Source organism: Lupinus angustifolius, chromosome LG01 (assembly GCF_001865875.1).
Source record: "Lupinus angustifolius cultivar Tanjil chromosome LG01, LupAngTanjil_v1.0, whole genome shotgun sequence".
In the NCBI taxonomy this organism is placed as follows: domain Eukaryota; kingdom Viridiplantae; phylum Streptophyta; class Magnoliopsida; order Fabales; family Fabaceae; genus Lupinus; species Lupinus angustifolius.
This window is the reverse complement of record NC_032009.1, coordinates 7,946,939-7,972,978: the sequence shown is the minus strand read 5'-3', so window position 1 is coordinate 7,972,978 and position 26,040 is coordinate 7,946,939.

Sequence of the window (26,040 nt, the reverse complement as noted above, 5' to 3'; positions counted from 1 at the left end):
GAGATTAGGTTGTCACACCCTAACCATTGGTGACTCTAATATTGAATGAGTGATGAATGTAAGATCTTAAGAAAAACATGCTTAACTTGGCAAATAAACTAAGTAGTACAACTACTCCAAAGTTTATTTGTTAAGTGTTTGAGACAAGTATTTTTGACTTGAAATCATTTTTTAGGTGATCAATCTAAAAAGAGCATTAAGCACTTCTCAAACAGATAATATTAACCAAAGCACCAACTTGAATGATTAAAATTCAAACTTTTGTAAATTTAAGAAGAAGTAGAAAATTACATAACCTTGTTCAAAAGAAAATGTTTTAGGAGCATGAGCTATCCATCCAATGATTGGATGCTTTTGAGTTCAAGAGTACCAAAATTGATTTTTGCATCTCATTTGCTTTCTCCTTTTCTCCTCTTGAATTCTAAACTACAAATTACAAAACTTACTTGAAAATGAAAACTCTAAGCTAAGAAAGAATTCCTAAATGAGAGAATTCTGCCTTTAAGTGTTTTTTGAGAGAATTTTGTGAAGAAATGCTCAATTACAATCTGATTTGCTCAAATGAAATGGCCTCTATTTATAGGCTTCACATCCTGACCGCTGAGCTGCTGAGCTGGACCGCTCAGCAGCTGAAAATCCTAATGAGCCAAACCCCGAACAACCACAAACCAAGGCAAATGTTGTGCCTCGGGAACCAACTTTTGGGCTTGCACACTTGGATGTTATGAAACAATGCCTAAATGCACAAATTGATGGCTACTTTTAGTCTTTGAGAGACTCTATAGCGGTTGAGTTCTAGATGCAACAAGAGAGGCTAACCATGGATCTAGACCGCATCATCTTCATTATTCGTGCAACACATGGCTACTCATCACCACCACCACCACCACCACCACCTCAGGAATAGCCTAGATAGGATTTTCAAGAGTCTAGGGTGTGTGTGTATGTTTTTGAGATTGTGTTTTGATATTTGGTTGTAATATGTTTTGAACTTCTTATGTACCTCATGCACTTGCTTTGTAATTTCTCGTAATTTTGTTGTTAACTTTGGTTATGTATGAATTATTGCGTGATATATTGACTATATCGATCTTGTGAACTCTTTTAATTTAATGGTTAATAGGGGCTTTATCCTATATAACATTAATCATTCGGTGCTAACTTGCCAAATTACACAAATGGATATATCTCGCAATTCAGTTCTGCCATAATATGATTTTATTATGTATAATCGATTAACTCCATGAATATAATCGATTAATGATGTAAACTGCGAACCTGATTAATTCTTTTTGAGACTGCTTAATCAATTATCCTTGATTACTTAATCAATTAAGAACAATAAATTTCTTGAAAATCATTCCTTGTTTTTGGCTATTATTATCATATAATATCATAGCTTTTTGATCATGCCAAAAGGGGTAGAAAGTGTTGTTTGAGCTATTTTGAAGGTTGTATTCAGCTTCCGCAATTGATATTGAAATACTACCCTTGTATCACCTCTTATATGAATTGAGGGGGAGAACAAAGTGAGGGGGACCAGCGCATTCTGATCCAACCATTACAAACACATTTTGCCCAGCATCAAGCCAACCAAACAAGATTTGTTTAGAGTTTGTCATCATCAAAAGGGGGAGATTGAAATGACAAATAGTCAAAGTATGTCGTCATGATTGACCTACTTAGTTTTGATGAAGACAAGGAGTTAAATTGAAGCTTGAAGATGTGAACATCACAACAAACAAAATGCCAAAGACTCAAGGTCAACATCGTAGACTTAGGATTATTTTATGAATCTAAAAGTCTTAAGATGTTTGCCTAGTTTTGAGTTTAGGTTAGGTAAACCCTAGATGGATATATATATATATATATGTGTGTGTGTGTGACAAGTAAGATTCATACATTTGCATTAGGTATACATGGTTTTTGCACATAAAAGAATAATCTATTTCAAAATAATGTGTTGCATGTTCTTTCATCATCCAAAATGTTTACCATGCATTACGGAAAACCATTTTCATATATATTAATCAATTAACATGATTGATAATCGAGTATATCTTGTTGAAATTCGTTAATCGATTAAGGATTGGTGTAATCGATTAAAAGGAGTTATAGTAGTTAACCTCCCAGGATTTGTGGCTTATTAATCGATTAAAGAGATTGATAATCGATAAATCCTTAACTGGAAAACTACTTTTCATAAGCATGTTAATCGATTAAGTAGGTACATAATCGATTAACATCACTTAAAGTCAGTTTCATATAAAAGTTGTTATATTAACTAATGTGTATTATTAATCACTTTCATTTTTATATTGAGAGAAAAAGAAAACCCAAGATTCTCATAGCTGAATTTTCAAAGCATCTTGCTTATCTTTGAAAGATTTCTTGCGTAGTTTTCTAAGAGATAAATTCTTTTCATAGTGTTATCATTTTTTCATTCATTTGAAAAACCCTGCATAAACTTCACATTTAGTTTAAGGTTGTTTATGATATTTTTGTAGAGGGTTATAGAGTTGGTATTAGAGTTTTATCTTCGCATTAAGTCTGCTAATAACTCGAAATTATTCTGTAATACAAGGATTGTTCTCGTAGTGTGTTAGTATCATCATATTAGAGAATTGGTTGTCTTCATGGAGTAGGAAGTCTTGGATCAAGTGATACTTCGGGTAGGGCCGATTCATGAATGGTGTGGTATCCTAGTAGGCGTATAGTATGGTCAAACCGAGCATGTAGGCTCAACGGGTTCAAGAAGGGAGTTATTGATAGGTGTATTGGAAGAGTGGTTGTAATCAAACATCTATTTCAAATAGTGAAGAAAAATCTTCCAAGATCAGAAGGGGAGGCCTGAATGTTGTTTGCATGTGGACCCGCAAACGAACAAGGATAAAAATCGTTGAGCACTTTCTCATTCCCTATCTCTTGTATGATTTTGTCTTTATTGATTTCTGTTTTAATTGCATTTTGTGATTTCAGCTAAGTGTTAAGAATATGAGTATAATCAATAATCAATTTAGGGCAGTAAAGACTTATAATCGATTAATCAAACTGTACATAATCGATTAACCCTGATAATAATCGATTAACTGGAACCACTTTCTATTCTGCGCATAAATCAGAAAAGTGGGATTAGTGATCTGCACCAATTCACCCCCTAGGTGTGTTTTACCTTTCTTATTATTGGTATATTTGTGTAGGAGATAGGCATGGATGCAATTAGACTAGAATGAGGTTAATGGAATACGAAGGGAGGGAGGGTAAAAACGAGTCTAGTCGAGTCAAACTTGACTTGACTCAACTCGACTCGTTGATGATTGACTCGAATCGATGTCAATGTAAACTATATTTTTAATTCAAGACCGACTCAATTAAAATTCATGAACTTTCAAGAGAGTTAACGAGCTCAAATTTATGTTGTTGATCAACAAGTGTTGATCCTAAGAAACGAACATTTGACCTTTGACCTAGTTCGACTTGGGGATTCAATGAGGGCTTACACCACTATATATATGTATATAGAAAAATAAGACTGTTAAATCGATTTGGGTGAAAATTTTTATTATAATATATGTAATATATTCATATTAATATAAAATGTATACTTATATAATAATTAAAATGTTTTTAAAATATGTATATATATATATATATATATATATATATAAATAATGTATATATGTGACTATATATTTAATATGAATAAAAATTCTATAAAATATATGTATAAACGTTTATATATACATGGGCTATGTGTGTGTATATAGATGTATGTGTTTCTAAGATTCTAGCAGTGTGGTTAAAACCGTACCGATTATCAAACTAGTCTGGGTACTGGTATAGTGATACAGTGATTCAACCAGTAGTTCAGTAATTAAATCACATGCCGGTTAAATCGGACATACCTACTTATATTTATTTATATATAAACCTATAATAAAAAAATTCCAAATAGGTAGATACTCACATTTATAATTCATATTCATAATCTACTCAAAATTCACATAGACAAACAAAAGTTTTTAAAAAATTCAAAGTCTAAATTACAAAACATATATCAATCAAAAAGTATCAGTTAAAAACTGCAAAATATAAATAAATGACAAAAGTACACATCTCCCTTTACAAAAAAAATAAATTTGAAGTTTTAACATTTAACACCAAAAAGTCAAAGTTGTCTCATATCGATATTATATTTTTGTACCAAATCCTATCTTCAGACAGTACTCCAAGATTACACAAATGTCACTGAGTACACACGAATGTTAGGAACCAAAAGATGTAATCTAAGTATGCATTGGAAGCATGTGCCATGAAGTGTTGAAGAATGGTTGGAAAGATGGGTCACATTGTAATGAGTTTTTAAGTTTTTAAGTTTTTTTTCAAAAGAAAAATATATGTATAAACCGGTCGGTTTAGTCAAATACCAGCCGGTTCACCGGTTTTGACCGATTTTGATACATGGTCGGTTCAACATCTGTACCGTACCGTTAGGAGACCGGTTCACCAATTTTCCGGTTGAACCGGTCGGTACGGTACGGTTTTTACATCATTACTAATTTGGGCTATTTATTTAACGGGTTTTATTTTTAACTAAAGTTCCATAACTGAATCATGAAGTAAGTTTGTGAAGGTAATTAATGAGTAGAATCTTGAATGAATTGTCAGTTTGTTGGATTAATTAACCTATAGGGACCACTTAGTTTTAGAAGCATAACAATAAAATAATGTTGAATTAAATGAAGAAAGAGAGATATAGAATTAGTGGAAATTAAGAGAAGATTCGAGTCATATAGGGTAAGTTATTTATGTGGGGAAAGTGAAAAGTTGAAAGAAATTAAACGAGGCGTGAGAAGAAGAACCAGATAATTTATACAGCTTGACAACTGACCCTTGCTCAGAACAGGTCATATATTTCAACATGTGCTAATATATATTACACATTATTTTGGCATGAATTTTTATTAAAAAATAGTTACGAGACAAATTTGGCCTTTAAATGTGTACGTGAATGAAACCTTCGGCTTGTAGGTTGCAGTTCTTTTCATTTAATTCCAAACCAGGAACCTAATGTTATGTAACTATGTTAAGTTTCAAAAATACGTGAGAGGAAGCAAGTATAAAGAAATAATGATTTTATTTTTTAATAGCTTATTATGTAAAAAAGAAGGAAACAAAGTTAAAGGAAATAATGATTTTATTTTCAACAGCTTATTATGAAAAAAGAAGGAAACTGAGAGTAAAGAAAGGAGAAAAATTTATTAAATTTTTTATTAAATAACATAAAGTGTGCCTATAATGTAAGTTGGCTAGAGCATGAACTAATTTAATGAAGAACTCCAAGAATCTTGGAAGCACAATGATGAAGAACTCCAAGAATCTAGGAACTATAATGATGATGCCTCCAACTCATAAGACAATGATTCCTTGGAACTGCTTGACCAATCTAGAGGACCCAGCTGCTACAGTGGTCAAACAGGTTCCAGCTCCAACAACCTCGGAAGTTCACAAGGCAAAATCCTTTGCACAGGCCCTCAAAGCAACATGTGATATCTCCATCTCTCAGCTGCCCCAACCATGTATCAAAGGAGATGCTATTGATATTAAGATATCGGAAGAGGAGTATCAAGCGGGTCTTCAAAGGTGTAAAACTCACCTTCATGGAAGGCTTATTCTATCCAAGGGAGACACGCCCCTTAGGTTCACTAAACTGAGAGCAAAGGTTCAATCTCTCTGGAGTATGATTGGAACATGGAGCATGATATCTCTGGGTCGAGGGTTCTATGATTTCTCATTTGCTTCGGTTGAGGATATGAGGTCGATCTGTGCTATTGGTTCTTGGAGCTTGAAGCCAGGTTTCCTTAGGCTATCCTTGTGGTCCCCTGATTTCAACCCCAACCTTCAGAAGGTTTCACACACGCAATGTTGGGTCGGGATTCTGGGTTTACCTCTGGAATATTGGAGGGTTAAGATCTTGTTCTCTATTGCTGGTGGTCTGGGTGTTCCAATTTCTCTTGATGAGGCAACATCTAGTAGATCCTTTGGGCATTTTGCCAGAATCTTGGTGGATATTGATCTTAAAGGTTCCCTGCCTAACCAAATATTGGTGGAAAGAGAAGGCTTTGCATTCTTTGTGCACATTGAGTATGAAAATCTCCCTGATTTCTGCTCAGGATGTCAATCTATTGGCCATCTGATCTCAAACTGCAGGAGAACAAATAAGGAACCAAGAGTGGATCCTCAAAGGCATAAGAAAGATAACTCTATGGGGAAAATCCCGAAGATAATACCAGACAATGGCTATGCTTCAGGCATCGGTCAAACATGGAGCACTCCTATCCATAGAAGTGACTTTGTGCTTGATAAGCAGCAGGAGGTGGAAAATGATCTGGTTATTGAGTTGGACTTTGACAACAATGTCAATCTTCAACTAGATCAACATCAGAAGGAGGGGCTCCCCCTGATTGTGGAGGCAAGTGCTCATGAGGATCCCTCAGATGGGGAATCTAGTGATACTAGAGTGGAAGACTCACTGGAGAATGAGATTCCTATGCAACTCATACTAGAGGAGAATTTCATAGTTCAACAAAATGGCCAGATGAACAATGTCTTGGCAGCAAATGAGTCTAGAATTGTGGGAAGACTTTGGGTAGATGAGGAGGAGGAGGAGAATATGGGGGAAAAGGAGGATAGTAACATAGCTAAGGACACAACTAAGGAGGGATCATACACAAAAGTTCTATCAAAGTCTCAAAAGAAAAAATTGAGACAGAAGCAAAGCCTGGAAAAGATTCACTTTACCCGTAGGGGAGGTTATCTAAATGCTTCCAAATGAAGGTCTTATATTGGAACAATAGAGGAATGGGAAATCCCAAAACTAGACTAGTTTTTAAAAAGCTTTGCTCAATCAATAAGCCAGATGTTGTTTTCATCTTTGAGCCCATGGTTCCTTTGAATAAAGTCAATCCTTCATTTTGGTCTGCTTTGAATTTGAAGCCTTTCATTGAAAATGATAGGGGTAGCTTGTTGCCCAATATCTGGGGGGCTTGTCGTGATGGTATCAATCCTCAAATCATTTCCAACACCTCTCAACAAATCTCCATATCCTTGATGCAGGATAGTCATCTTGTGTTCATTTGTGCGGTTTATGCTCACACCAATTACTTGAGGAGAAGGGCTCTTTGGGCTGACATCTTGTCTCTAATCTCAGCAAACCATGGGCCTTGGTGTTGCATTGGAGACTTTAACTCTGTTCTGGGAGCCAATGAGTGTAAAGGTGTCTATTTGCCAAATAGAATTGCTTGTGAAGACTTTAAGAGGTTCTCTGAGGAAGGAAACTTGCATCACATTCTGACTAGAGGTGCTGAATTCACTTGGTCAAATAGAAGAAGAGGTTTGGCTCACACTGAAAAAAGACTGGATAGATCAATGTGTAATGATAGTTGGCTGGCCAATTGGCAACAAACCTTCTATTACACTCTGCCAAGATCTGCCTCTGACCATCATCCTCTAATGTTGGCTTCTCCAATGATGCTTCCAATAGCCATTATCAGTTCAGGTTCCATAAAATGTGGTTGAAGCATGATAGCTTGAGAAGGGTGGTTGAGAATCACTGGGCTAAGACTGTGGTGGGGTGTCCTATGTATATCCTATCTAAGAAGCTTAAGGATCTGAAGGTTATCTTAAAAGTCTAGAACAAGGAGGTCTTTGGAAACATCCACTTGAGGGTTAAGGAGGCTCTCTCCCAGGTTGAGGCCATTCAGTAGAGAATCACTACCATAACATTGGGAGAGAGAAATCCAGATTAAATTGGCAAACTAGTGGTGATAGGAATACAAGCTACTTCCATAACATTGTTAAGATCAGGTATGCAACCAAATCTATGTGCATTCTTAGACATGGTGATGACACTCTGCTTGATAGGCAGGACATAGATAGTCATGTGTTGGAGTACTTCACAAACTTGTATGCCTCTGAAAATGAAACTCAGCCTAGCAATCTTATTGACTCTGTTATTCCTAATCTGGTTTTTGAGGAGGATAACATCATGCTTGCTAAAATTCCTTTGGAGGATGAGATCAAGGCTGCTGTTTTTGCCATGAATGGGGAGGGTGCTCCTGGCCCTGATGGGTTTGGTGGTTGCTTCTATCAGGAGTTTTTGGACATCATTGGTCATGATGTGTGCCAATCTGTGAATTAGTTTTTCACCCAAGGTTGGGTTCTTCCTAACCTCAACTCTAACAACCTTGTTCTAATTCCTAAATTCTCTTCTGCTGATAAAATTGAGGACTTTAGGCCAATTGCTTTAGCAAATTTCCAATTCAAAATCATCACCAAGGTCTTGGCTGATAGACTTGCAACAATTGCTCCTAGAATTATCTCTAAGCATTAAAGAGGATTCATCAAAGATAGGCATATTCATGATTTCATCTGCATAGCTTCTGAGGCAATCAACCTTCTTGATCATAAAACTCTTGGTGGAAACTTAGCTCTCAAGCTGGATGTCAAAAAGGCCTTTGATACTATAGATTGGAAGTTCCTTAGGGATACTCTCAAGGCCTTTGGTTTTTCTAACTCCTTCATACACTGGATTGAGGTTATCCTAAACTCTGCTAGACTATCCATCTTTGTAAATGGCCATTCTGTTGGTTATTTTAGTTGCAAAAGAGGTGTTAGACAAGGGGACCCATTATCCCCCCTTCTGTTCTGTTTGGCTGAAGAAGTGATCAATAGAGGGCTAACTAAGTTGTTGGGTATGGGGAAATTTAGCACAATTGCTGGTCCCAGGATTGCAACCCCTAGTCATGTGCTCTATGCTGATGATATTCTAGTTTTCTGTAGAGGAATAAAGAGAGAGTTGTTAGCCATAAAAGACTTATTCCATGAATATGGAGATATTTCTGGTCAATGTTTAAATCTCAGCAAGTGTAAGTTCTTCTCAACCCACGTCAATGCTAGGAAAATTGGCAAGCTAACTACCTGGCTGGGTTTTGGAGCTGGTAGTTTGCCTTTCAACTATCTTGGGGTGCCTGTGTTCAAAGGTATACCTAAAGCTATTCATATGCAGCCAATAGCAGACAGAATTGTCAACAAGTTGGCCAAGTGGAAAGGATCTTGTCTCTCAATTATGGGTAGAGTGGAGCTTGTTAAGTCTATAATTCACAGTATGCTTGTTTATAGTTTTCAGGTTTATAGTTGGCCAATCAATTTGCTTAAAAGACTGGATAGTTGCATAAGGAATTTCATCTGGTCAGGAGATACTAAGGTCAAGAAGCTAGTCATAGTTGCTTGGCACAATGTTTGCTGCCCTGTCAAAGAGGGTGGGCTTGGTTTGAGATCAATAAAGCTATTGAATCACGCAACAATGTTAAAGTTGGATTGGGACATGAACTCCTCCTCTCATTAATGGGCTAACTTCTACAGGACTAGATTCTGCAGAAATAAAGAGCCTAAGTCTTCCTACATAAAGTCCTCCATTTGGCCTAGCATAAAGAAGCATTGGCATGTCATCTTAGACAGCTCAATTTGGCTGCTGGGAAATGGAACAAGCATAAGATACTGGGTGGATAATTGGCTGGGGAAATCCGTAGTTGACACCTTGGCATCCCTGCTCCAATTTCCTCTGCTCTATTAGCAAAGGTTACTGACTTCATTACTGCCTCTGCCTAGATAATCCCCTCTTGGATGGCTAGGATGCACCCTGCTGTTTGTAAACAGATAATGAAGACCCCCATTCCTAGCTCAAACTTGGCTGACAAGTTGGCCTGGCTTCACACTAGTGATGGGATCCTAACTTCGAAAGAGGCCTAGATCTTCACTAAGCCTAACCAGGCTCAGGATAATTGGTGCAACAAAATTTGGTCAATCTCTATTCCTCCTTCTAAGTCTTTTGTCACTTGGAGACTATACAATTATCGAATGCCAACTGATGAGAATCTGAAGTTGAAAGGATTGGCTCTGCCTTCTATATGCAATATGTGTAGATCAACTGAGGAATCTTCTACCCATGTTTTCTTCAATTGTAGCTTTGCTAAGTTGATATGGAACTGGCTGAGCTCCCAAATAGGTTTCTACCTGGATCATGTTTCCCTCCAGAGCCTTATGTCCCTCTCAACTAAATGGAGTCCTCAATTGAAGCAGGTTCTTGTTTCTTCTATTATCAATTCTATTTCTACTATCTAGTTCTGCAGGAATAAAGCCAGATTTGATAATTTGCACATCTCCTCTGAACAAGCAATTGCCAAGATCAAGTTGAATACTTCTTTCACTGACAACTCAACTAAGATATATGCTAAACCTTCTGTGCTGGAATTCTCCATCCTGAGAGCCTTTCATGTTCAATGCAATTATAGCAAGGCCCCTACTATTGCAGAGGTCAATTGGGCACTGCCTTTGACGGGTTGGGTGAAGATAAACACTGATGGGGCGGCTAAGGGGTTCCCGGGGCATTCAGGGGGTGGTGCAATTTTCAGGGATGGCAAGGGAGAGTGTTTGGGTTGCTTTGCCTCTTACTTTGACATTCAGGACTCTTTTTATGCAGAAGTACTTGCTGTCATTATGGTTGTCCAGATTGCTCATTCGAAAGGTTGGTTACTAATCTAGTTGGAATGTGACTCAACCTCGGTGGTGGAAATTTTCAGGGGTAGTAAGCCGGGTCCTTGGAAGCTAAGCAACCTTATGAACAAGTGCAAAAAAGCTATGTTGGATATGCAAGTTAAAGTGTCGCATATATTTAGGGAAGGTAATGCTTGTGCGGATAGATTGGCAAACTTTGGTGTAAATTATAGAATGGATTATTGGTGGAATTCCCCTCTTTCCTTCTTGTTGCATGATTTTCATAGATATTTGTTATTCCTCCCTAACTATAGGTTTAAGGGCTTGTAATGGTACTTGGCTTCTTTAATATATTTGTGGGTGTAGTTTCACCCTTGCTTTAAAAAAATGTAAGTTTATCAACTTTTGTATTTTCTTGCCAAAAGTGATAGGAAATATTCTTGTGTGGTTCTTATTATATTTTTTCTTTCCCACCACTTGAGTTTTTTCTCTTCTCCACCTTTTTTATTTTCTCTTAATTAAAGTATGCATGTTTAAAACCATAAGTACTATATAAGAAATGTTATTAATACTATATCGAGCATATGTGAGAGGACTGGTATAATGATACAATAGCTTAATTGGTGGTTTACTAATTAAAACAATTTCAGTGAAGTTAGACATGCATATGTTTTATACTAACATTAACATTGAAAAATTAATAAAGAAGACAATAATAACTTGGCAAACTAGTGGTGATAGGAATACAAGATACTTATACAATCTAGTGGTGATAGGAACACCTCCCAGGATTTGTGGCTTATTAATCGATTAAAGAGATTGATAATCGATTAAGCCTTAACTGAAAAACTATTTTTCATAAGCACGTTAATCGATTAAGTAGGTACATAATTGATTAACATCACTTAAAGTCAGTTTCATATAAAAGCTATTATTTTAACTAATGTGTATAATTCATCACTTTCATTTTTACATTGAGAGAAAAAGAAAACCCAAGATTCTCAAAGCTGAATTCTCAAAGCATCTTGCTTATCTTTGAAAGATTTCTTGCATAGTTTTCTAAGAGAGAAAAGAGAGAAATTCTTTTCATAGTTCTATCATTTTTCACTCATTTGAAAAGTCCTGCATAAACTTCATATTTAGTATAAGGCTGTTTTGAAATTTCTGTAGTGGCTTATAAAGCTGATATTAGAGTTTTATCCGCGCATTAAATGTGCAAATAACTCAGCAATTATTCTATAATACAAGGATTGTTCTCGTGGTGTGTCAGTATCATCACATTAGAGAATTGATTGCCTTCACAGAGTAGAAAGTCTTGGATCGAGCGATACTTTGACTGAGGGCAGATTCACGAAGATGTGGTATCCTAGTAGGCGTATAGTATGGTCAAACCGAGTGTGTAGGCTCAATGGTTCAAGAAGGGAGTTCTTGCTAGGTGCATTGGAAGAGTGCTTGTAATCAAACATCTATTTCCAATAGTGAAGAAATTTTTTCCAAGATCAGAAGGAGAAGCCTGTATGTTGTTTGCAAGTGGACCCAGAAACAAATGATAAGTGCCAGAAATACCTAATTTTATACACTTTTCATGGCACTTATCGTATGCAAATCATGCAAAACCAACTTAATTCAACATTTTTTAAATAAATTGTCATACTTTGATTATGTATTTTGTCCACCTCTTTTCCAAATCTTTGTGTGAGGTTTTCTAGGAAAAATAAAGAGAAGAAAAAGAATCAAGAAAAATAGTCAAGCAAGGAGGTGTCCTTATAAGCCAATTTTGATGCACACATGGCAAGCTAAGTGCTTACTAAACAGCCTAGCGTGGACACTCAGTACTTCCGAGCTAACTTAGCACCAAATTTGTTCGGCTAGGCATAATCTTTACACGGACAGAATGAAGCCTGACACAAGCCAACCTGTTGAAGCAGGTAGCTCAGCGTGCACCTAGGGACCGCTCAGTTGGAACCACACCTGGCCAGAGCAGGACAAGCTGCTCAAGTAGGCAGCTCATCGGGGATACCTAAGTAGCCAGGCGGGCAGGACCCAGCAAGGAGTCAAATTGACTTAGCCACCAAGCAACTTTGACATCATGCATGACCTCACTTGACAAGGCTTCTGAGCACTTTTCAGAGTAGCTCATAATAGCCTAGTCAAGTAGCTCACAACTAGCTCACAATAGCTTTGTTACTGTTTTTCAAAATTATTTAAGTCTAGAAATAATTCTATATTTCAGACCAATTTTCTCCTCAAGAATTTGTGAGTATTAGTTTATGTTTTCTTGTTAACTTCTATGCAAACATAACACAAAAATGATCAAAAAGTTATTAATCATTATTTTTGTTATACTATGCCTATATGATTATCTTCTAATACAATTCATTTTAGTTCAAGATAACCCTATACTATACTATAATTGAATCTTGAAAGAGATGCAAGTGTAAAATTGTAAATTGTTAAACTTTATAAGTTTTATCTGTTGATTAAAGATTCCTAAAAACACAAGTTCAAACCAATTCATGGTTGTAACTTTGTACATACGAATAATATACAAAAAGTGCAACCCAATAATGGATTGTTAGTTGACAATAAAAGAGTGATGAATAATAATCTAACCGCTAACATTTACTTTCTATCATTTACTTTCCGCAACTCACATTTATTTTCTGTCATTTACTTTCTGTAACTAATATTTACTTTCTTTCATTTACATTTCCGCAACTAATATTTACTTTCGGTCATTTATTTTCTGTCATTTACTTTTCCGCGACTAAAATTTATTTATTGCTTTATTATTTTATTCTTTATACCAATCCTTTAAAAGAAGTGATACGGTTAACTTCTAACTTTATTCTTTTGTTCATTTTATTCTTTGATATCAACCTTTCGAAAGAAATGGTACGGTTAACTTAATAAAATGAGACCAACCTTTATGGTATGGTTAAAAGGAAACCCAAAAAGGGAGTAAATAAATAAAGTTACTATAAATTGTTCATCACTCATCACTCTAATTAAATAAAATAACTTGCACACTAGGAAACCCCTTTCAATAAGTGTCACGCTTTGCTGTTGAGGGGGGTTCCTAGTGTAGAATCCACTTTCAACAACGAACTAGGATAAAAATCATTGAGTTCTTTTTCTTTCTCTATCTTTTTTATGATTCCGTCTTTATTGATCTATGTTTTAATTGCATTTTGTGATTTGAGCTAAGTGTTAATAATCTGAGTATAATCAAGAATCAACTTAGGGAAGTAAAGACTTGTAATCAATTAATCTGAACATAATCGATTAATCAAATTGTGCATAATCGGTTAACCCTGATAATAATCGATTAATTGCACCAACTTTCTGTTCTGCGCATAAATCGAAAAAGCGAGATTAGTGATCTGCTACACCTATTTACCCTTCTCTACGTGTGTTTTACCTTACGTGTTATTGGTGTATTTTTGTAGGAGATATGCATGGAAGCAATTAGACTAGAATGAGGTTAATGGAATACAAAGGGAAGGACAGGTAAAAATAAGATGAGTCGAATTAATTAAAATTCATGAACTTTCGAGAGAGTTAACAAGCTCAAATTTAAGTCGCTGATCAACAAGTGTCTCATAAGGAACGAACTTTTGACCATTGACCTAGTTCGACTTGGGGATTCAATGAGGGCTTACACCACTATATGTATGTATAAATAAAAATGACTTTTAAATTGATTTGGATGAAATTTTTAATTATAATATATGAAATATATTCATATTAATATAAAAAGTATACTTATATAATAATTAAAATATTTTTAAAATAAATATAAATATAATGTATATATGTGACTATATATTTAATATGAATAAAAATTCTCTACAAATATATATATATGTTTATATATGTATGGACTATGTGTGTGTATATATATATGTATGTATTTGTATCATTCTAATTTGGGTTATTTATTTAACAAGTTTTATTTCTATATCAAATTCAATAACTTTGATTTATGAAGTAAAGTTTGTCAACCTAATTAATGAGTAGAATTTTGAATGAATTGTCAATTTGTTGGATTAATAACCCTATAGGGACCACTTAGTTTTAGGAGCATAAGAATAAAATGATGTTGAATTAAATGAAGAAAGTGAGATATAGAATTAGAGGAAATTAAGAGAAGATTCGAGTCATATAGGGTAAGAATTATTTATGTGGGGAAGTGAAAAGTTGAAAGAAATTAAATGAGGCGTGAGAAGAAGAACCAGATAATTTGTACAGCTTGACAACTGACCCTTGCTCAGAACGGGTCATATATTTCAACATGTGCTAATATATATTACACAATATTTTGGCACGAATTTTTGTTAAAAATTAGTTACGAGACAAATTTGGCCTTTAAATGTGTACGTGAAACCTTCGGCTTGTAGGTTGCAGTTCTTTTCATTTAATTCCAAACCAGGAACCTAATGTTATGTAACTATGTTAGGTTTCAAAAATAAGTGAGAAGAAGAATGTATAAGGAATTAATGATTTTATTTCTAATAGCTTATTATGAAAAAAAGAAGGAAACACAGTTAAAGGAAATAATGATTTTATTTTCAATTGCTTGTTATGAAAAAAAGAAAGAAAGTGAGAGTAAAGAAAGGAGAGCCTACAATGTAAAATAATCAACTTTTGTATTTTCTTTTCAAAAGTCATAGGAAACATTCTTGTGTGTGGTTCATATTATATTTTTTTTCCTACCTCTTTTGAGTCTTTTCTCTTCTCCACCCTTATTTTTTTTAATTAAACTATGCGTGTTTAAAAACCATAAGTACTATATAATCAGTTTTTTTAGATATAATTATGGGCTTAGAATACAAGATTGTTTTTCCAAATAAATGTTATTGCAGGAGTAAAAAATTTGCTCGACTATAATACTTAAGTGCCGAATGATGTGTGATCAACATCTTACTGCTAAGTAGTCAGTTTGATTTAATTAGGTTGATAAACAATAAAAAAATAATCTTTTTTGCTTTGTGGATGATTGTGACTAACGTGACTTAGAATTTTTTTCATTAAATAGGATAAGATGGTAAAAATGGGTCACCTTTTTCACATAGTAAAAATTGTAGTTTTTTTAAGTCTAATTGTTGGTAAAAATGTTCTAGATCTGAGCATGGGTGATGGGCATATATTTTAAATGTTTTAGATCTGAGCATGGGTGATGGGCATATATTTTAAATGTTTTAGATCTGAGCATGGGTGATGGGCATATATTTTAAATGTTTTAGATATGATGGTTCATTGATTAAAACCCATACCAGTAAATTAAATTTGCATATATTTTGTACTAATATTAACATTGAAAAATTAATAAAGAAAACAATAATAACTTTTATTTATACAATTTGTTAAAACAAAAAATGTATCACTTGATGATAAATCATGTTTTAGAAGTATAATTATGTGTTCGATCCCCATATCAACACTTTGATAAAAATAAGTCGTTTTCATTAATAAATATTTTTAGATAAAATTGGCCGGTATGGTTCAATTGAAAATTGGTTAATAAGATCGGTTTTTGACCAGCACAATTGTGTGACCAATATAATAATTATACTATACCGGCATTGAGACTGGTTAATTGATTGAACCAACCGATATAAAACAGTTTTTATAATACTTAATATCCAATGATGTATGATCAACCTCTTATTGTTAATGTAATCGGTTTGATTCAATTTGGTCGATAAACAATAAAAAATAATCTTTTTTGCTTTGTGGATGATTGTGACTAACATGGCATACAATTTTTCCATTAATGGGTCACCTTTTTCACAAATTAAAAGTTGCTTTTTCATGTCTAATTTCTGGTAAAAATATTTTGGATCTGAGCACGGGTGATGTGGCTAATAAGTTATGATATGCATTTGTTTTCGGCAATTTTGTACTCTATTTGACGAAAAAATGTGAGTTTGGTCTTTATTTACCTTTGGACATTTGGCTAATAAGTTAATTGTATAGTTCATAAGTTTTTATATCTACCTGATTCTTTTTTGTAGTTTAGTAGTCATAAAATATGACTACATGGAGAGATTAGCACAATATGTAGATATATAAGTTAACCATTCTTATAGTTATTACAAACCATAAAGTTTAAATTAAATTCATAAATCTATAGATCACCAATCAATACATACATATTTAATTTAATACAAACCACATAGTTTAATACAAACCAAAAAGTTTAATACAAAAAAGAAAAATGTATCATTTAAATATTAGATTTCACACATTATCATCTCATGTGTTCCAATATCTCATCATATCATTTCATGCATTATAGTAAATCCTGAAATTGCAATATGAGTCCAAGGTTGTAAATGTGTTTGACTCACTTGGTTTTGATGAAGAGAACTCTATAAACAACATGCCAAGACTCAAGGTCATCATAGTCTTAAGAAAAACTTTTATGTTTTATAGAAATCCTAAGATGATTGCTTAGATTGAGTCTAGGTTAGATGAACCTAAGATGAAAATCTCACAAGGCCTAAAAATAACTTATTTAAAAGAGACATTTCATTCATCCATACATGATTAGATAGTGTTCATGCATTACATTGATCATACATGATTTTATTGCATAAAATAGTATTTATTTTAAAATCATGCATTACATACAGTTACATCATGTATGAGGTTTATTTCACATCAAAGAAACTACTTTTAAACTCTGCTAATTGATTACCATGAAGTGATAATCAATTATCTAGTCATGGAATCTGATAATCAATTATGCATGGGAGTAATTGATTATTCAGAGTTCCAGTAGCTAATGATTTAGATCTCTTAGCATCAATAATCAATTACCAAAGTAATAACCGATTATGTTCGTCAGATGTCATGTTTTAACTAGTCGATAATCGATTACTAGTTTAGATAATCGATTAGATCTATCAGAAAACAATTTTGTATAAAAACCATTTTTCTTCTCATTGCTTCACAATCTTAGTTTTAAAATTTTCATATTTTTTTAGAATTCCCTAAGCGAAATCTTGTGTTGAATAGAGTTAGTATTTCTTTGAATTTCAAGAGAGAAAAGAGATTGAATTTTCATATTCTTTTCATTAGAGTCCATATTCATAAAACCTTGCATTAATCTTCATTAAAATCTAGGATTCTTTTGAGATTTCCGTCTTTAGGTTTAGTTCTGAGTTTAGTGTTGAATTAGCACATACAAGGTACATATTACTTAGATTTATTTTACTTTAGCCAAGTGAATTGATATTCTCAAGGTTGTTGAGAATTAGATTTAAAATCTAGCTGAGGTTAGATTTTGTATTTTCACACTTTGCAAAGGTCTTGGTTGGAAGTGGTCAGCGACTGAGGCTATACCATGAGTAGGTGTTGAGTATCCTAAGAGGCATGTAGGAGGTCAAACCGACATGAGTGACTCTAGGGCCAAGAAAAGAGCGTTTGTAAAGTCATTGAAAGTGTGTTCTTAAAACACATTTAATTCCATAGTGAAGAAAATATCTCGAGATTTGAAGGGGAGGTCTGAATGTAGTTTGCAAGTGGACCCACAAACGAATCAGAATAAAATTCTTTGGTGCACTCTTCTATCCCTTTATCTCTCTATAATTCGGTTTTTACATATTTTGTTATTGATTCTTTAAGTTCCTTTATTGACTCTCAACCTTCACATTGTTGATTTAGCATTTGATATACTACCATTAAGTAATTTGAATATATAAAGATTGTTTTTGGTAAAACTTGTTTTACAAGAAACCGTATCATTTAAGATTTCAAGAATCAGAATAATTGATTACTACATGATAAAAATTGATTACTGTGTATAATAATATATTATTCTGGGTGATAATCAATTATCCTGGACTGTTTTTTTAATATTCTCAATTATATGGAAAACCGGATTTAATGAACTACTACACCTATTCATCCCCTCTAGGTGTGTTTTACTCTGTGTTTATCCAACAAATCCTCTATGCATTGTCTTGTAAAAGAAAAATAACTCACTTCATGCATCCTCAAATATCTTAAAAAAAAACATTTAATAGACACCTTCACACGTTCTAAATCATATGCATCACAAATTTTCTTTTCAAGTAGTCTTAGGCATTCTAAAGAAATTTTATTTTCAAGTAGTCTTATGCATTCTAAAGAAACTTGCACGTATACCTTAGATATAAATCATGCACTTCCATAATAAAAAATATATCCTCATAGCACTGATGCATTCATAAATAAATCAAATACTTCTTATGATGCATGTCATGCATTTTTGAAGTAGTATGTTCTCACGGTTATGCATGATTTAAATTATTGTGAACACCCAAAATATTTCCTTAAAAATAAACATAATTTTACATATACTTTCATAAAAAATCAAAATAATAAATAAATAACTACAATCCTTGATTTGAGGAATTTTGACATTGATTCCAAAGATCTCAAATTTAAACAAAAAAAACTTAGATGAGTATTGATGGTGATACCATTTTTAAATAGAGATTTCCCCAATTTTTATTTTCGAGCAAAATTGAAAGAATCCTCAAAACATTGCTTAATGGACATTCATTGGCTTCATAATGACACCAAATCCACATAATTTTCATTTTTATATTTAAACGAAATTTGAAAATGGTTTTAAGTGAATTAAAGATCACTTATTAGCCTTTTTATTGAGAGAAGTTCCTATTTAAAAGATCACATGTTAGTTCCATCATCTATTTTTGTTTTCTTAATTAAATAAAAATAAAAAGGGCACTAAAAATATCTTTTGGTGATTCTATATAATTCAAATGATTGTTATTCACCAAATGGTAGGTAACATAATTATTGTATCATTCAAATGGTTGTTTTTCACTAAAATATGATTTGATATTTGCAATCTTTTTATTGATGTGTCATCAAATGAAGCTAAGATCTAGGGATAAACTTAGATCATTTGTCACAATCAAATTCAAATAAGACCACTTACTTTCAAGGCTAATCAATGTATTGATGATGCTGAAATGAAGATGACAATTCATTTCTCCAAAGGCTAATCATATGATTGATAGCTGTAAAACAAGGTTTGAATATCATATTCCTTGTATGGGAGACCGTGAGGAAGTTGAGAAACATCATAAACAACTCATGAATGAACTTCCATTGCTATTGATCTAAAACTAAGGTAAGACACATATTTCCATTCCAACTCTATGTGGGTTCGACATAGTCACATTCTATACTAAAATTTAATCTTGAAAAGATTCGAGAGTAATTATAGTAAAAGACAAGTCCTTGTACATAACTTTTGTTTGTTCAATGAAACCAAAACCAAACACTCGCATGCTCATCACCATCTAAAGTTTTTTTTTCCTTTCAACACTTTGGCATAAGAGAGTTTCTGATATAAATATAAATAATCTCAATAAACTTATTTCAAAAGACTTAGTAATTGACTTACCAAAAATAAAATTACAAGTTGATAGAATTTGTGATGCATGTCAAAAGTGCAAACAAACTATAAAATATTTTTTCATCTAGTAACTTGGTATCTACAACAAGACTATTAGAATTGTTTCATATAGAATTGTTTGGTTTTGGTGTCAATTACTATGCCTTGGTTATTGTTGATCATTTCTCTAGATTTACATGAACACTATTTCTCTCTCGTAAAAGTCACACATGTATATCATTCAAAATACTTGATAAGATTATCCAAAATGGAAAGAGGCTTAAAATTATATCTATTAGGTGTGATCATTGTGATGAATTTGAAAATCACGACTTTGATGTATTTTGTAAAGAGCATGACATAACTCATTATATTTTTGCATCTTGAAATAGATATGTAGAAGAATTATCTAGAATAATGCTTAATGACTCTAACTCCCTCATTATTTTTGGGTGGATGCAATTAGCACATCTAGCCATATGATGAATATGAATCTTTGAAGACCTATTCTCAAGAAAGTTTCATATGAGTTCTACAAAGGTAAAAAAATCCAACATAACATATTTTCATGCATGTAGTTGTAAGTGTTTTGTACTAAATAATGGAAAACAGCTTTTGGATAAATTTGATGCAGAAACCAATGAAGACATTTTTCTTGGATGCTCATTGCATAACAAAGCATATAGAATTTACAACAAATGAATTATTAGTATTGAATAATCTACTCATGTTGTATTTGATGAATCTAAAGGTAAAAAGGAAAATAAAGGTTTTTTTTATAATATTGTAGAAATAGTTGGAAGAAATTATTGTAAGGAGAAAGAAATCAAACACTACCAAATTTTGCATTTTGTGGAATTTTTTGTGTAGAGGTTATTTAAATCTCCCCAAATAAATCAAATGAGGAGAGCCAAAGAATTAACTACATATATAGTGGAGGTTTTTATTTAATTTATGCCATTATATTTTTTTCAATTTTTCTATTCTCCTTTATTCTGTATAAACATATTCACTTCTTCACAAACCCTAACTTCTCCTAACTATCCTATCTGGACCAGGATCATCTATCCCAAGAAAATTATGTCCCTATGTGTTAAGGCAATCAAATTTTATAAAATAGTGTATACATATTAATTTATATTATTATAATTTTTATTTTTAATTAAATAAGACTGTCTGATTGGATGAGGACACCAAATGAACAGGAGTAAGGATAGGTGATCTCCATCAAACCATCCTCGTTCCTCATACTCAGTTCCCATTCCCTCATCTTGCTACATTAAAAGGTATCATCTTGCTACTTTAAAAGGCATTATCATGCTACTTGTTTCATCTTCATTTTCGAGGTTTTTGTTTTACCCTTGTCTCTTCTTCAATTTCATGTTATATCTCCACGGTTGAAGAATGAATGTTGAGAACATAGGATTCTTCTTCCATGTGTATACCATGGCTAGAAATAACTCCACTTGAGTACATGGTGAAATATGAGTTAATTCACCACTTAAATGTGTCCCATGGCCTAGAATTGATGAGCATAGGATGTCATCTTCAAGTGTAAACATTCCCTCGGCTAAGTGAACTTCTTTGTGAGCAAAAATATCCTAGGATGCTGTTTGGACCTTTATGTCCAACAATGCCAAGCTTCCAACGACTAGAAGTTGGTGTTAAACCTCCATAAATGAGCATATAAAGGTTCCAACGTGCACTTCAAGTTTCCCATGAGCAACTCTTTTCTAACAGCTTTCAAAATGACTTAGGATGTTGTTCGGTGATTTATGCCCAACTGAAATATACACCAACGATCCAAACATGATGCAAACCCACCATTAATGAGCCATTTAAGGCATCAACGGTCATGTTTGAGTTCCCCTCGAGCATTATCCCTCCAATAGCTCTAGAATACTTTATTTACCTGCCAAGAAACATTAAACATAGTGAGAGTGTCGTTGGTTTAGAAAAATAAGAGTTGACCCAAGCATTAAAGTGTTAGTTACACATTATGACTTGTTTAAGGCCACACGAGCCAATTTACAAAATAGACATTATTTCTGGGCAAATTTTATAAATAAAATATAAAAGTATGCTAAGTGTTGGTCCAAACTTGGCCCATAAAATTATTATTGAAGTTAAAAATGACCTACACTAAAGTGTTGGCTGACTCGGTCATGCCACGCCTAGCGCCAAACTTGGCACACTAGGCGTAGGCGCCTAGGTCAAAAATCATGGCCATGCCAGATTGGCCCAACGCCTGACTCAACACTTGGTGCTTCAAGCCCCTTGCCTCGGTCAGATGCGCTTGATGCGCATAGGCCTGTGCCTCGGTCAGGCTTGGTGCCTGATGCACCTAGCCCCATGCCACGGTAAGAATTGGCGCATTGGCCAAGTCCTTGGCCTATCTCATGCGCATGGCCTGGTCCATCCTTGGCTCGTTCATGACCATGGACGATGATGCAATTGGGCATCTTGACACCCTCTTGGGCTAATTTGGGCTCACTATCATGGATCAACCCTATGAGTTTTCTAAGGGCATTTTGAATCATTTTTGCCCGTGCCCTTGTCATTGAGCCACTCATGACTTCAAGGCCATCATAGTCAAACTTGATCTCCTTGGGTATTGCATCACAAGGTAATTTAGTTTTTCTTGTTCAGAACTAGTTGTTATAGTGTTTTTGTTAGTTTTTTATAATAGTGTTTTTATTGTTCAAAACCAGTCCAAAAGCTATATTAAAGATGATAAGAATATGTTTATGTTAATTGCTAATGTTTGTCATTGCACTGTATAAAAACTTGTCATTTTTCTTGTCCAATTATATCCATTAATGTAGTAGAGAGCTTGAGTTACAAAGTATCAGGGTTAGCAAGTTTCGGTGGGACTGTCTCCTTAGGTCTCTTTATCAGTTGGGCTTTGACAAGAAATGAAAGACTTCAGAGTCATCTCTCAAAAATGTATTTCATGCTTTGAAGCCTTCTCAGTCCTTCATTTTATCTCTAAAATCCAACTTGCAAACACACCCTTAAAATTTGAGTGACTATTTGACTGTTCTCTATTGTTAATTATGTATGAGTTTTTATCAAAGCCTGTGGTTGCATCACGACTTTATGGAGTTTGGAGAAATAAGGTTATGCATTTAACATTTGCTTTTATTAACTCTTGTTTTATCTGTACTAATCATGTACTTATATATAGACTATCTCAAAATAATAAAGTGTTCTTTCCAAATAGGGTGCCAAGCAGTATCTTTATATATGGTATCCTTGTAGCTTAAAAGTTCACAACGAAACAATGATTTACTTCTTTAATGTGTTCGTGTATACCTTGGAACAAATCACAGTACCTGCAAAATCTACCCCGTAATTATGTATGTACTTTTCTTTAGCAAATGTTATAATTATCAATGCTTATTGATTGTTCTAACTACACTTTTTATTTTGTTATTTTAGGCAAATAATTATTTCAGGCAAATGATGATGGAAGTATGCCTAATACACCTTTGAATGCAAGAGGATCATCTGGAGCTAATAATATTTAGGATATTTATTATATATTTTGTTGTTAAAATATAATATGAGACTACTTTTGGTTGTTTCAGATTTTATGGTGTACTTGGAATTATAATGAATGACAAATTATAACTCTTTCAACTATGTTACACTACCTTAGTTATTTGCAATGAAATTTTATTATTGCTAAGAACATTTGTATTTAGTATTGTATATTTAAATAATAATTATAAATTAATGAGATTAAACTTAAATAATGAAGGTTTAAAGCCTCCATGTTAAATACTACAAAAACCTCCTCATACTGTACAACCTCCACGATAGATTTTGCAAAAACCTCTTCAAATAGTGGAGGTTAAAAACCTCCACAAATAAACCAGTGCAAATTTATCGGCACTAGAGGTTTTCTAAATCCTCCGCAAAACGCTTCTAGCGGTCATAACTATAACAGTTTCTGAAACATCCGCTAGTTATATTGTGGAAATTAAAGACATCCGTTAATCGCATAAAAAATCTCCAGTAAACACAAATATGTCGTAGTGAAAAGAGATCAAGAAGCTTATACTTCATCGAGACAAGAAGATATAGATGACTTGCCAAAAACCTTGAAGACAATGAAAGATCAGTCAATCGAGAAGATCATGGGTGATATCAACAAATAAGTGGTAACTCTATAGAACATTTATTATTTTGTAGCATTTGTTTCTCAAATAGAACCCATGAACATAGATGAGGCACTCATGGACGAGAATTTGATCTTAGTTGTGCAAGAAGAGATAGACCAATTAACTCGAAATTAAGTTGGGTAATTGGTCCCTAAGCTCATATACAATTGAGACAAATGGATTTTAAGAAATAAAATAATTTGGACTAATTCGGCTTTATCATAAGAAACAATGCCTCATTAGTTGCAAAAGGATATAACCAAGAAAAAGACATAGTTTATGATGAAACCTATGCACTTGTTGCTTTGTTAGAGGAAATTCAATGCTCCTAGATTTTGCTTCATCCATGAACTTCAAATTATATCAAATGAATGTAATATAATTTATTTGCTAGACAATTCACACAAATAAAACTCAGTTTAATGATTCAAATCATAAAACTCAATGGAATAGGATTAGAAACAAATGTTTATTGAATGTAAAAGGGCATAGCCCCAATCCTAGAAACAAAAGGGAATTACTCACTCATGATGGAGATGAGATTACAAAATTCTAAATTAGAGAACTTCAATGTAAAAACGTGTTCAATCCTTAAGGGAGAACTCTAATTTATCCTAATTACAGAAGATTATGCTAAGCCCAACAAAACACATCTAAAAATCAGAAAAATAGGAAGATAATCTCCCATCCATTGCCATGGTTGTGGGACACGACATGCTATGGATCGTGGCCTCCAAAAGGTGGTTTTCAGCATCTGGATGACCCATGGCTGTGGGTGGTGGACACAACATGGGTACATGGACCATGAGTGGTGGACACAGTCTGAGCTAAAAACTAGCGATGCACAACCGTGGGTGGTGGAACACGACCATGGCCCAAGCATGACCTAGGTGTGTGTAGCTCCTTCACTTCAAGTTGCTTCTCTTCGATCTAGGCACCAAGGTGACTTGTTTTGGCCCTTCAATTCATCTTTCCATTGCCTTAATACCGACATTCATCTTCTTGCTCCCAATCTCTACTCTTTTTGGCTTCAATTCATCCAACCTGCACAACATAGTCAAGAGCACCCGCTCAAGCCGAACAAAGAGAAATAGAAGCGAAAAACAATTGTAAAGTCATAATTTAACTTTGAAAGTGCAAAGTGTCTAGATAGCACTATTAGTGAAAGCTTAAAGGTAACTCAACAAATCAACATCCCAAGGACTCAAGAGCTTCATGTTTAGACTAGTGTCATAAATAGAGTAATCATTAGTAGTCTTAGATATGTGTCTTAGTTATTGAGTCTAGGTTAGGTAAACCTAGATAAAAATCTCACAAGTTCTAAAAACTATCATATCATTTACATGAGACATGCCATCTAGATTATTATATGTTCATGCATTAATCATACATGTTATTTGTGCATTTTAGGCATAACATAATGGTAAAACATGGATAGTTGATAAGCATAACATATAGGTAGTTTACAATTTAATCTCTTAACTAAAAATATGCCAGTTAATCAATTAAGCAAGGCTTTAATCGATTAACTTGAACATAGTTTTTTAATCAATTTACACAAATAACTGAATAACAGAATTCAGTTATTCTAAACAGCCCGTTAATCGATTAGAAGGGCACTTAATCAATTAATTGGGCATAAAACAACTTTTCTATTTAAACTGTGATTTTACACCATGCTTCATACATTCATTCATTCATTTTTAGAATTGCTAAGTTGCATATTATCGTGCTCATTGTATGTCATATAGGCAGAGAGAATTGCATGTGAAAATAGTAGAGATAATATCATGCTTAGGGATTAAAATGTCATCCATTGCATGTGATTAAATGTGTTCATCAATCTATCCTATCTTACATGATTCTTTCATTTCTTTTAGAGATTTCTGAGGGTAGAAATTA